This window comes from Mirounga leonina, unplaced genomic scaffold, assembly GCF_011800145.1.
Source record: "Mirounga leonina isolate KUSES-001 unplaced genomic scaffold, KU_Mleo_1.0 Mir_125, whole genome shotgun sequence".
Classification (NCBI taxonomy): Eukaryota; Metazoa; Chordata; class Mammalia; order Carnivora; family Phocidae; genus Mirounga; species Mirounga leonina.
Window position 1 is genome coordinate 57645565 of NW_023270305.1, and position 12084 is coordinate 57657648.

The window sequence follows — 12084 nt, forward strand, 5'->3', positions numbered from 1 at the left end:
ATTCTTTGTTATTTTTTATTAAGTTTTTATTTAAATTCTAGTTAGTTAACATACAGTGTAATATAATTTTTAGGTGTACAATATAGTGATTCATCACTTATATTAGGGACCCAGTACTCATCACAAGTGCTGTCCTTAAAACCCATCACCTATTTAACCCATCCCCCACACACCTGCCTTCTGGTAACCATCAGTTTATTCTCAAGAGTCTGTTTCTTGGTTTTCCTCTCTCTTCCCCCCACCATGTTCATTTTTTGTTTCTCAAATTCCACATATGAGTGAAGTCATATGGTATTTGTCTTTCTCTGACTTATTTTGCTTAGAATTATACTCTCCATTCGTGTCACTACAAATGGCAAGATTTCATTCTTTTTATGGCTGAGTAATATTCCGTTGTACATATACACCACATCTTCTTTATCCATACATCAATTGATGGATATTTGGGCTTTTTCCATAATTTGGCTCTTGTCGATAATGTTGCTATAAACATCGGGGTCGGGGTGCATGTGCCCCTTCGAATCACTATGTTTGTATCCCTTGGATAAATACCTAGGAGTGCAATTGCTGAGTTGTAGGGTAGTTCTATTTTTGACTTTTTGAGGAACCTCCATGCTGTTTTCCTGAGTGGCCACACCAGTTTCCATTCTCACCAGCAGTGCAAGAGGGTTCCCCTTTCTCCACATCCTTGCCAACACCTGTTGTTTCTTGTGCTTTTGATTTTAGCCATTCTGACAGGTGTGAGGTGATATCTCATTGTAGTTTTGATTTGTATTTCCCTGATGATGAGTGATTTTGAGTATCTTTTCATATATCTGTTGGCCATCTAGATGTATTCCTTGGAAAAATGCTTATTCTTGTCTTCTGCCCATTTTTTAACTGGATTATTTGTTTTTTGGGTATTGAGTTTGATAAGTTCTTTATAGATTTTGGATATTAACCCTTTATCAGATATGTCATTTGCAAAAATCTTCTCCCATTCTGTAGGTTGCCTTTTAGTTTTGTTGATTGTTTCCTTCGCTGTGCAAAAGCTTTTTATTTTGATGATGTCCCAATAGTTGATTTTTGCTTTTGTTTCCGTTGCCTCAGGAGACATATCTAGTAAGAAGTTGTTATGGCTGATGTCAAAGAAGTTGCTGCCTGTGTTCTTTAGGATCTTGATGGTTTCCTTTCTCACATTTAGGCCTTTTCATCCATTTTGAATTTATTTTTGTGTGTGGTATAAGACAGTGGTCCAGTTTCATTCTTCTGCATGTTGCTGTCCAGTTTTCCCAACACCATTTGTTGAAGAGACTGTCTTTTTTCCATTGGACATTCTTTCCTGCTTTGTCGAAGATTAGTTGACCATATAGTTGGGGGTTCTTTTCTGGGTTTTCCATCCTGTTCTATTGATCTATGTGTCTATTTTTGTTCCAGTACCATACTGTTTTGATCATAATTCTGAAGTCTGCATTTGTGATGCCTCCAGCTTTGCTTTTCTTTTTCAATGTTGCTTTGGCTATTCAGGGTCCTTTGTGGTTCCATATAAATTTTAGGATTGTTTGTTCTAGTTGTATGAAAACTGCTGTTGGTATTTTGATAGGGATTGAATTAAATGTGTAGATTGGTTTGGGTAATATAGATATTTAAACAATATTTGTTCTTCCGATCCATGAGCATGGAATGTTTTTCCATTTCTTTGTGTCAATTTCAATTTCTTTCATCAGTGTTTTATAGTTTTCAGAGTACAGATCTTTTACCTCTTTGGTTTTATTCCTAGGTATCTTACGGTTTTTGGTGAGAACTCCTTGTTATTTTCTGACTTGGCCTGTCTGTTCAGATGTCCACATAACACATAGCTTTTGAAGGGAGTCCGTGGGCTAAGATCAAGCTTGTTTTCACTTTGCAGTTGGGGTTTTACTTGTCTTTATTCCTTAGCTCTGACTCCATGAAGAAAAACAAGAAAAAAGAAAGAAAAAAAAAAGGAAAGCCTTTGAGCTTGTTGGTCAAGCAACTTGTAATTTCTCCAGGCCAGAGGAGGAGAAAGAACAATGCCTGAAGCTTTCTGAAGAGATGAGTACATTTAGGAGGACTTGGAGTTATTTGTAAGTCAGGGTTTCTCAATCTCAGCACTATCAACATTTTGGACCAAATAATTCTTTGTTGTGTGAGGCTGTCCTGTGCGCTCTAGGATTGTTAGCGGCATTCTGGCCTCTATCCACTAGATGTCGGTAGCGTTCCCCGCTCCCCTGCAACCAGTCATGATTAGCAGAAATGTCTACAGGTCTCGACAATGGTTGAAAATCACTCCTCCTAAAGGAGTGTGAGTTTTCCTAATGAGTATAGAAATTCTACCGATCCACAGTTAAAACATAATAATTACTGGGTGGTTTTCCTGCGAAGAGGATCAAAGATATAGCAAGATAAGTGCATGTAGTCCTTTGTAAATTGTTATTTACCATGCAGATCTGGAAAACATCCTGAAGTAAGCACAGGGAAACAAACAAAAAAGGGCTGATCTCACTTTCAATTCATAACTCAGAAATCTAAATATCTCAAGGATTCTTGGCAAGAAAAATGTAACTAATGCGCTTAGATTCCTCACATAGGCAGAAGCTCATTACTCCCAAACATGAGCTACCTGCCTCTGGCTAAGTTATGTGGAGTCCCTCTTCCCTCCTCTTGTCTGGGGCACAGTGGCTTCTCTGTTCCTGGGAACCATGTGGCCTCAGGTTTAACCTTCTTCTTCCTACCTCTTGATGCCTTCCTACTTCTTCGGTGAGAAGCCCTGTTAGGATCTCCAGGCTGTGGGAATAACTGCTTTGAAGAGTGGTAACTGGGGAAGAGTGCCCTTGCCGGCTTGTGAATGGTGACTTGTGTACTGGAATGCCGTATTTCACACAGGATGACCAAATGGACTCTAGTAGGTGAGAAATTGGCATGGCCCTGAAATTGACCAACATTCAAACCAAGATTTGAAAGAGGGTGTTTGTGGCCTCCACAGAAAGCCACAGAGGTGATGATAGGATTGAAAGCAGTACCTTTTGTGGAAAAATTAGTGGAAATGGAATCATTCACCTTGATGAAAAGATTGGAGAGGAATCATAAAGGGTCCCTAAACAGAGCAGCTTATAAATGTTTTCTACCTCTGCCTAAGATAACAAAAAGAAATTAATACAGGGTGTGAGGAATTTAAATTTCTTTCAGGAGAACACTTCTGATAGTGAAGGGTTATCAACTTAACAAGGGGTGCCAGCACCAGGGGTGGTTTGGGAATCTTCTTTAAAGGGCTTTAAGAATTGCCTGGACTTGTTTCTGGTTGACTGGCTCAGAGAGGGTGTGGTCCTACTAGGGAAGGAATGGCCATTTCAGTCTCACTGCTCTGGCCCCTGAACAGCTCAATACACATGTTGTAGTTGGCAGTGAGGTGGCAACCTGTAACCTAGACAGAGCCTCGACTTCGTTCTCTGAATCAGGATGTGGGCAACATTCTTTCACAGGGACGCGTTACTTGACCAGATTCAATGGATGGAGGTTTTCTCTCTGCCTTCAGTGGGGCTCCATATGTTTGCTTAATCAGCAGTGTTGCCATTTGGGTTCCCCCAGAAGCTGACTAAGATGGGGGGATCTCTGTGCAGGCTGTTCAGGAGGGAGTATGCTTTCTGTAAGGCGCTGTGGAAGGGAGGGAAGAAAGTAGGATGGGCAGGGGGAGGAGTTAAGGCCTGAAGCAACCCCAACAAAGAAGTCAGCCGACCTGGAAAGCTCTGAAGCTGGGAAACTGTCCCCAGTTGGGGCTAGAGGGCCAGGCCTCTGTACTTCCGTGGATGGGTCACTGGATGGGGGCTGCCCCTGGAAGAAGACACGACCTTGGGTGGGGCAGCTTCCTTTAGCCCCAGCACTCCCAAAGAGGGCTGACAGCCAAGAGTCTTCTTCCAGCAGCACTCCACATGTGTGTGTGTGAGGGGGGAATACATCCTTCATTCAGGAAAGGGAATGGGGGGGGGGGCGGATCATTGCATTCCCTGCAAGCAGCTTTCCCTGTCTTCTACTCATATCTGAGACTTGCCGTGAGCTTTATTTATTCTGGAAGCATTTTCCCTTTTGCAGGGACGTGTTTCCCTTACCTCATTCTGAGCCAACCCTTGCTAGAGCATGGAGTAAGTGCAGTCACAGATTGTTTGTTCTGAGATGCATTCTCCTCCCTCCCTCCCTCTTCCTCACATCCCTCCCTGCCTCTTCCTCACATCCCTCCCTGCCTCTTCCTCACATCCCTCCCTCCCTCCCTCTTCCTCACATCCCTCCTTCAGCTCACATCAGGCAGATTCACCTGCTTCCAATTTAACCTCGTGACAGCCAGCCTGGATGGCCAACTAAATATCAGCTGATTTCCTACTCTTCCGAGTTTCTCCATTATTCCCCGGGTGGCCATATTCCCCCTCTGCCCATGCGTGGTGCAGGAATTCCCCGGGCAGCCACGCGGCCGCCAGAACACGGGCCTGGAGCCCCGGGGTCAGCTCAGCCCCTGGCTCGTGGGGCTTCGATCACGGCCTGTGTTCTCCAGGAGCTCTCTCAACTGAGGAGGGGCCGTGGGTCCGAGCGACCCCCACCATCTCTCCTCACTCTGACATTCAGTGACTGGGATTTGAAGGGTTTTCACAGAAGGAAATGGGAACAAAAACGGAGGGCAGAGTTCCTATTTAGTCTTCGCTTCCGGCCTCACCCGCATGAACCCCTGGAACCTCCTCTCCCAGATAAATGCAAGATGCAGGATTGCTCACGGCCTAGTCCGAAGGGTTCGGGGGGTGAAGGTTTAGAACCCCCACAACATTTTGGAAATCGGTCGGACCTGAAATCCCCAAGTTCCCAGCAGCCGTACTTTGCCGGGGGCTGTGAGGGAAGCGACGGTGAAGCGGGACTAGCGCCCAGCGCCGAGCCCGTGTGAGATGCGCAGGCGAGTTCACTGCGGCGCGAGCGGATTCCCGCTGGCTCTTCCCTCCGGCCTCCCTCCGTTTTCCTAATCTAAAAGGATTTCGCTCTCGCGGCCGCTCCTTTCCCTCGCAGTTGCCTCGCGGTGTTTTCTGCAGGAGATTGGGTCAGGGTAAAACACTGGCCCTAGAAAGGAACTCAGGCTGAGGGAGACCAGATAAAGGCCATTCAAATTGTCCTTTGTCTTTCAGGCCTGTTGTCTCATTCAGTAATGACAGACCATGATAAATGAGTGCCGTAGAGTCCAGATAGCACAGAGGGTGGAAGCTGGAGAGAAAAGACTGGTGGACAAGTGAACCTGGCTATTCAGAGAGCAGAACTGAGCTTATTTGCATAGTAATTCAGGTGTGGTTACTCATTTATGAAGCACATGCTCTCTGAGGTGTGGAAAATAGGCTAGCTGGGAACCTGATCCCTGCCCTAGAACGCTCATGCTCAGGAGGCGGAGCCCAGCAGGAGCCCCCATCCCCAAGTTCTCCCTCTTCCCCCAGGGGTTCTGTTAATTCCCTGAGTTTTTTCTTGCCTTCCCTGCTTGCTAGACTGTGAGGTCCTGGAGGACAGGACCTCCTGCGTTTGGTCACTAATGTTACCCATGTCCCGAGTCTCACCGGGCACATGGCAGGCCTTCAATAAATGTGTAGTGAATGGCACTTGGCAGTGAAGCTCGCAGCTCCTTGGAAGTTGGAGATAAATACAAAAGAAGGCAGGACTTGTATTTCCCAAAGTAGACAGCCACCCTGAAGGGAGAGGAGGAAGTAATGTTAGAGATGGAGGGACAGGAGGAGCACCATTTGAAGGAGGGGTCAGCTGTGGACCTACTGCAAGAGAAAAGCCCAAACAAATTTGACCTTCTTCAAGTGTATGGCTTAACTCCTCCAGAACAAGGGAAAAAACACCCCTCTCCACCCCAAAACACCTACCTCAAGCAGCAATTCCTCCAGACTCCTAGTGGTGCCCTAGTTACACAGCAGAAAGAACAAAGAAACTATTTAAGCATCTTGACATTGAAATAGCTATTGCCAAACACCAGAGGATCAGCAGAATCATTAGATTCCAGAAAATGCGGAACCTCTGAGGCCTCTGTATTCTTCCATCCTGATGTCAGACTGCTGGCAGCCCACGCCGAGCTGCTTTATAAGAATGTGCAGCTAGAAAGATGGGAGGAGGAAGGAAGGGCAAGGTCGCTTTGCTTGGAATTTGGAAGCTCTGTGTTGAAGACAAGTTAACCATCAGTGGACACTGTGGTTTCTCTGTTCCCAATGATGAAGGAACACAGGGGTGGCCCTTTCAGCTGATCGGACACAGATGTGGATGTCTCTGAGTTTATCAGTCAGGGGCCAACAGGAAAACAATTTATCCCAGGTGGCTCAAATGAAAGACTGTAATTAAGAGATGAACAGAGATGCAGGCAGGGTTAAGGGAACAAATAGGGAGGTGCCCAGAGAGTTCCATCAGCTGGGAGCCATTACCTCCCTGAGGCTAAAGGGCAAAGAGAAGAAGGGAATTTTGGTGCCTGAACCCCCTCTCCTGCTGGATGCCTCCCATTGGCCAAACCAAAAGTCACCAGCAAGGGTGCCCAGGAGGATGCCTTTCTCAGGGGTCAGCCTCTTGGGGCTGAGAACACATGGGGGTGAGTGAAATGGAGAAAACACAGACAACTAACCTTATTATATAGCACATATATTTTAAAACAATATAGCTTCTCATGTGTTACCTCATTTAATCCTCCACATTCAAGCAAGTCTGAGCCAGGGGCTCTTGAGAATACCAGAGGCTAGTGGGCCCAGCACACACTCATGCCTGTGGGCATGTTCTGGCTGAGCTGAGGAGAGGGCAAGTCTGCAAGTGTGCTCCATCATATGGAGCTCAAGGCTGCAGGAGCTCTAAAACACCAAGTAGAAAGGAAGTCACTGGGACAGTGACTGTAGAAAGTCTGTCTCTGCTTTCTTCAGCCTTTGTAGTTTCCCCATGTTTGTGCATTTTATCCTGAATGGTTCCCAATAGTAGGAAGGTTGTCTTCCGCTCCACTGGCAGTCCTGAGGGGAGAGAACCCTGTGGGTTGCTGTGGGCAGTGGCAGTGTTCTGAGGAAAAAGGAGGCTGGCTCCCTGGTGACATCACTGGGGGAGGAAAGGGAAGTAGAAAGGCCAGAAGACAGACGGTCTCAGGGGTTGTGGTTGGGGCTGAGGGGCGCTCCGACTTTCCTCCTGGTCCTTCTGCTTCCCTGCTGGCAGGGGTTGGGGAGCTGTTCGCCATGGCTCACATGCAAGCTGGAATGAGTGACCCTTCAGAGGCTTGGGCCAGCGGGCAGCAGACGCTGACGTTGGGTCTACTTTATTCTAAGGTAACCAGGCAGGAGCGGCCATTTGATCTGAAGGGCAAGGTCTTATCACCAAATAAATATTTCATCCATTCGCCCCCGGTGAGCTGAGGCATGGACAGGAATTCAGTGCTCGCTTGAGTCCCCTGCCCCCTCTCAGATGTCTGATGCCCAGGGGAGGGGGGAGGAGGAGGAGAGCCTGTGGCCCCGAGCTGTTACAGGAGGTGGGAGAGGGGTTGGTCGGAGGCCAGGGCCCCGGGTGCCCCTCCCGCGGCCTCCACCAATGTGCTGAGTCACTTGGTCAGGCCACCTCCCCGTGTCTTAGTTTTCTCAGCTGCAAGATGGAAATGATGGCCCGGCCTAGCTCTAGTGCCCTTTCTTGTTGCAAAGATCAAAAGTGATAGCGCACGAAGGCAGAAAATGATACACCAAATGTACCAATTATTAATGCCGACCGTGCCTTTTCAGAAAATATTCCTCAAGAGGCCTAAATCACAGTTGAGTTGCTTTTATTCACTAATTCATTTAACAATTTAACAGCTCTTTATTGAGCCCCTGCCCTGTGCCAGGGCCTTATTTCCTGCCTTATGGATTGGCAGCGTTCTCTGTATATCCTTCATTCACCAGTCCTGTTCTTTAAGGTTTTATTTTAACCTCTGCTCTCCAGGGTTGACAGTGAGAATAAAAGCAAGTCGAATGCTTGTTGGGGTTGATGAGGAATATATTGGCTGAAATGAGATTTCAGTGCCCCTGCTCATTATCTCGTCTTATCGACGGTCTGCCTTTTTGCCTATGGAGCTGCAGGCCGGGGCTGCACGGGGAGCTGAGTGGCCCTGCGGGGCGCCATGGCAACCACACAGGACCGCTACCAGAGAGTTCACGTCAGGTGGCACCCGGCAGCTCATCAGCTGTGGGCTCAACAGAAAAGAAACCCTTTCCCGTTCTGTGAGGTGGAGGAAAGGGGAAGAGAGGCAGGTGTGCCCGATGTAGCTCAGCCGACCCGGCACCGTCCACAAGGCCCCATTCATCAGACTGGGCTTTTCACTTGCAGCAGGACCTCTGACGGCTGGGAAGCAGGTCCTCTTGGGAAAGTAGCCTCACAGCAAGAAGCATAGGAGTAGAGGGGCTCCCACATGGTTGGGCAGTTTAGGGTTCCTTGCCTGTCCTGAAGGGGAACCCTCTTGAGTTGGTCTGAGATAAACCACATATTGCCCCTATATCCCAGACCTCTTGTCTCTGGGTGTGTAGTTTTTGTTGTTGTTGTTGTTCCTTTCTTTAGTTAATAAATCAACCCTCCTAGAGCATTCATATATTTTTAAAAGATTTATTTATTTATTTCAGAGACAGAGCACGCAGGGGGAGGGGTGGGGGGAGGGGTAGAGGGAGAGAGAGTCTTAAGCAGATTCCGTGCCAAGCATGGAGCCCAATGTGGGGCTCCATCTCACCACCCTGAGATCATGCATGACCTGAGCCAGTACCAAGAGTCGGACGCTTAACAGACTGTGCCTCCCAAGTGCCCCCCGTGTTCATTTTTTAATAGGACATGTTGGTGGACATCCAGGAGATGCCTGGATTATCTGATAAAACCAGCCCTGGTCCAGAAGAAAATTATCTGCGAAGTATCACTAAATAAGCAACAAAGGGCACCCTTGCTGAAATAGGAAAGGAAAAGATGTGTGATAGGGTCTGGGGAACTTGGGTGTCCCTGGGTACTTTAAAAAATGTGCTCCAACTCCAGGATCCCAGGGAGGGGGTTGCCGGTAGGGGAGCAGACAGCAGCGAACACGTTGCCTCGGGCCAGCGCACCACCTCCTGTTTCCCGGGGCCATCAGTGGAGTCTCCAATACCTGGTAGGAGGCCTCGTCTGCTGGGACCTTGTGCTTCTGCATCGCTTCCATCTTGCTCTCTTATCTCCAGACAACTCTAGCCTCCTTATTTACCTCATCAACCAGTAGGCAGGCCCAGAGCAGGAGCGGTGTTCCGTGGGGAAGGGGAGCCATTGTTCGGTGATGAGGGTGATGATGAGGCTCGGCAGCCGCCACCTCCTGGCTCCTGTCATTAGGTAACAGGGGCCATTATGATGATGACGGTTGACAGCCCTTCAGGGGATTTGTCTTATTTTTAGCTTTTCTTTGCTCAGGTGCTTTAGGACTTTGTTAAAACCCCTCCCTGAGCTCTGGTGGTTTGTCTTTTATTATTTCTCAGACCCAGGATACTAGTTTGATTTAGAAAGTTTGCTTGTTCAAGCTGCAGCTGGTTGTGGCCACCAGGTCCTTGGAGGAGAGAACCCAGGGCTCATCTGCTTTCATAGGTGCCGTGCTGGCTGCCTGTTCAATATTGACTGTTACATTGCTTCCTGTCATCACACTGCATGATGCTGCACTGGCCCAGGGCCTGTGCAGGGATTTGAACCTGAAATGTCTCGGTTCATTCTCTTGGAAGCTGTTGACACTCTCTCCTTTGGCTGCCGCCGCAGCTCTGCTGGGGCCCTCAGCCTGCCACTGACATCCTTCTTACGTTGAGTTTGAAAAGGTCTGAGAAGTGAGGGTGTCCACACTCCTAACTGGCTAGGCACAGCAGTTTGGCTTCAGCTCTTGAGGTTGCTTGAGTCTTGGAATGTAGGGTGGGAAGGGCCAACTCAAGGAAAGTTCTCAAAGACAGACAATGCATTAACATCAGAAATCTGCAGAATAAGACTGAAAATCTCCTATAAAAAGAAAGATACTGTACTTGGAAATTGAAATAAGGGTTAGTACCCTGCAAAATTCATACCTTGTGCATGCTGTTGAGAGCATTGGACAGCAAAGGAGAGGGCCTGCACCCAGGGGTGGTGTCCCTCCTGCCCTGAAATGCTGTGGGAATCTCCCCTTTGTCCTCCTCCCTCAGGGATCTATAAGGGCCATAGAAGAGTGCTGGGTACAGAGTGAATGCTATCTGTGCTTGATGAGTAAGACACACAGCAGAACTGCAGGCCACAATGGGCGCGAAGGGGATGGGAATACACAGCTGGGGTGGAGAGTCATGTCTTTGGGGATTAGGGAAAGTTGTAGTTGGTGATACAAACTAAGACCTCTGAGGGGCCGAGGCCCACAATCAGAACTGCTTCTGGGAGGAAGGGGCAAATGACTTTTACTTGAGTCCCACCACATATTGGGTGCTTCACACACATTTTCTCATTTAGTCACCACAGAATTCCATGAAGAAGGTGTTGCTGTCACTTTTTTACAGAAGAGGAAATTGCCCAGGGGCACATGGCTATTGTAGGGGGCCACCTCTTCCTCTCTGAGGAGAAAATAGGAGTAGAGGACCGGTTTGGGCCTGTTCTGTGGATACTTGGTAGGGGGCGGGGTAGACTCCTAACACCCCCTTCCCCCCCGCGGGAGGCTGGCCAGGCTGTGGGAAGGGCGTCTCTGCCCCGTGGAGGTGGACAGGGAGCCAGGCCACAGTGGCCATGTTCTAGCAGGAGCTCAGAGGGGCTGAAACCCCTCCCCCGCCCCGTCCACGCACCCAGCGGGCCAGCCGCCATGGTGGGGAGATGAGTTCACGACAGCTGCCCTGACTCCGCACTCTTCCTCTCCCCAGGGCCTCGTTGGCCAAAGGCCCAGGCTCTGCTGATAGAGAACTGACAGATTTCCTAAAATAGGAAGCCTTGTCATCCACCCATTATCTCTCTTTGGCTGGGCTGGGTAGGGCCTCCTTGGTCGAAATCTCTCTTTATAGATTTGTTTTACCAGAGAAAGCTTTGGCATGAAAGAGTGCCTTTGGTTCAAGGGCCAGGTTGTAGCCATTAAAAGTCTGTTGAGCCCTGGGGGTTAACGGAAATAATAGGGCAAGTTGGGGGTTGGACAGGAGTCTGTGCTCTCACTTCCTGTTTAAAAGGGATGAAAGAAGCCCAAGGGACCTCACTGACTACCCAGCTGAGTTCCTTCCCTTCCTGCAGAGGCCCAAGGTCCCGGGGGCCAGTGCAGGGAGCTCTAAGCTTGGCGTTAGAACGGCCAGATTCAAGTTCTGGTTACATTCATTTTCTAATTAGAAGACCTGGAGCAAATCTTTCTGGGACTTGGTTTTCTCATCTGTATGATGGATGGAGCAGTCCCTGTGCTGCCTACCCATGGGGTTGTAGTTCAGGTCCAGAGGGGGAGCCTCTGTGTGGGTCAAGTGCTGGGCCAACACTGTCTGTGTGCTATACCTGGTAAGAGACAAGCTTTTGATTGCTCAGAGATAACACCCAGGGGCCTGGAACAGGAGAGGTGAGCCGAGGCCTGCCTGTCTGCCCGGACAGAGAGCTTGCTTCCTTGCGGCTCTGACTGGGTCAGCCCCTCTCTCTCCCCTAGCCTCTCTTTCACATTGATTATAAAAGTAAGCACACGCCTCCTCCATTTTGCTCTTTGGATTTTGCTTCGCAGCTTTAATTCTCTCTTGGGTCACATGGGCTTTTTTCTCCATCTACACTCATTGATCTGAAATCAGATTTCACCTAATGGAGCAGAATTTCTCATTCTTTTGTTGATGAGGAGTGTGGGTTTTGTTTTTTAATCTTGTTTTGTTTTTACTGCTCGGAATTCCCCTGATACACTTAGTTTTCCAATTTTGCATGTGATTAGAGGGAGAGGCCACTGTATGAACAACAGTAGGAGAGTAACTTTCCCTTCCCCTGGGTGTGATTCTGCCTGGAAAAATAGTAAAGAGGGAAACAGGGCAGACCCATTTCGAGTCCAGGTGGTGCTCTTGCTGAGTGCATTCTTGGTGCCCTTGGCCAGGACCCAGGTGGGGCCATAAACACGGAACTGGGGTGATGGGA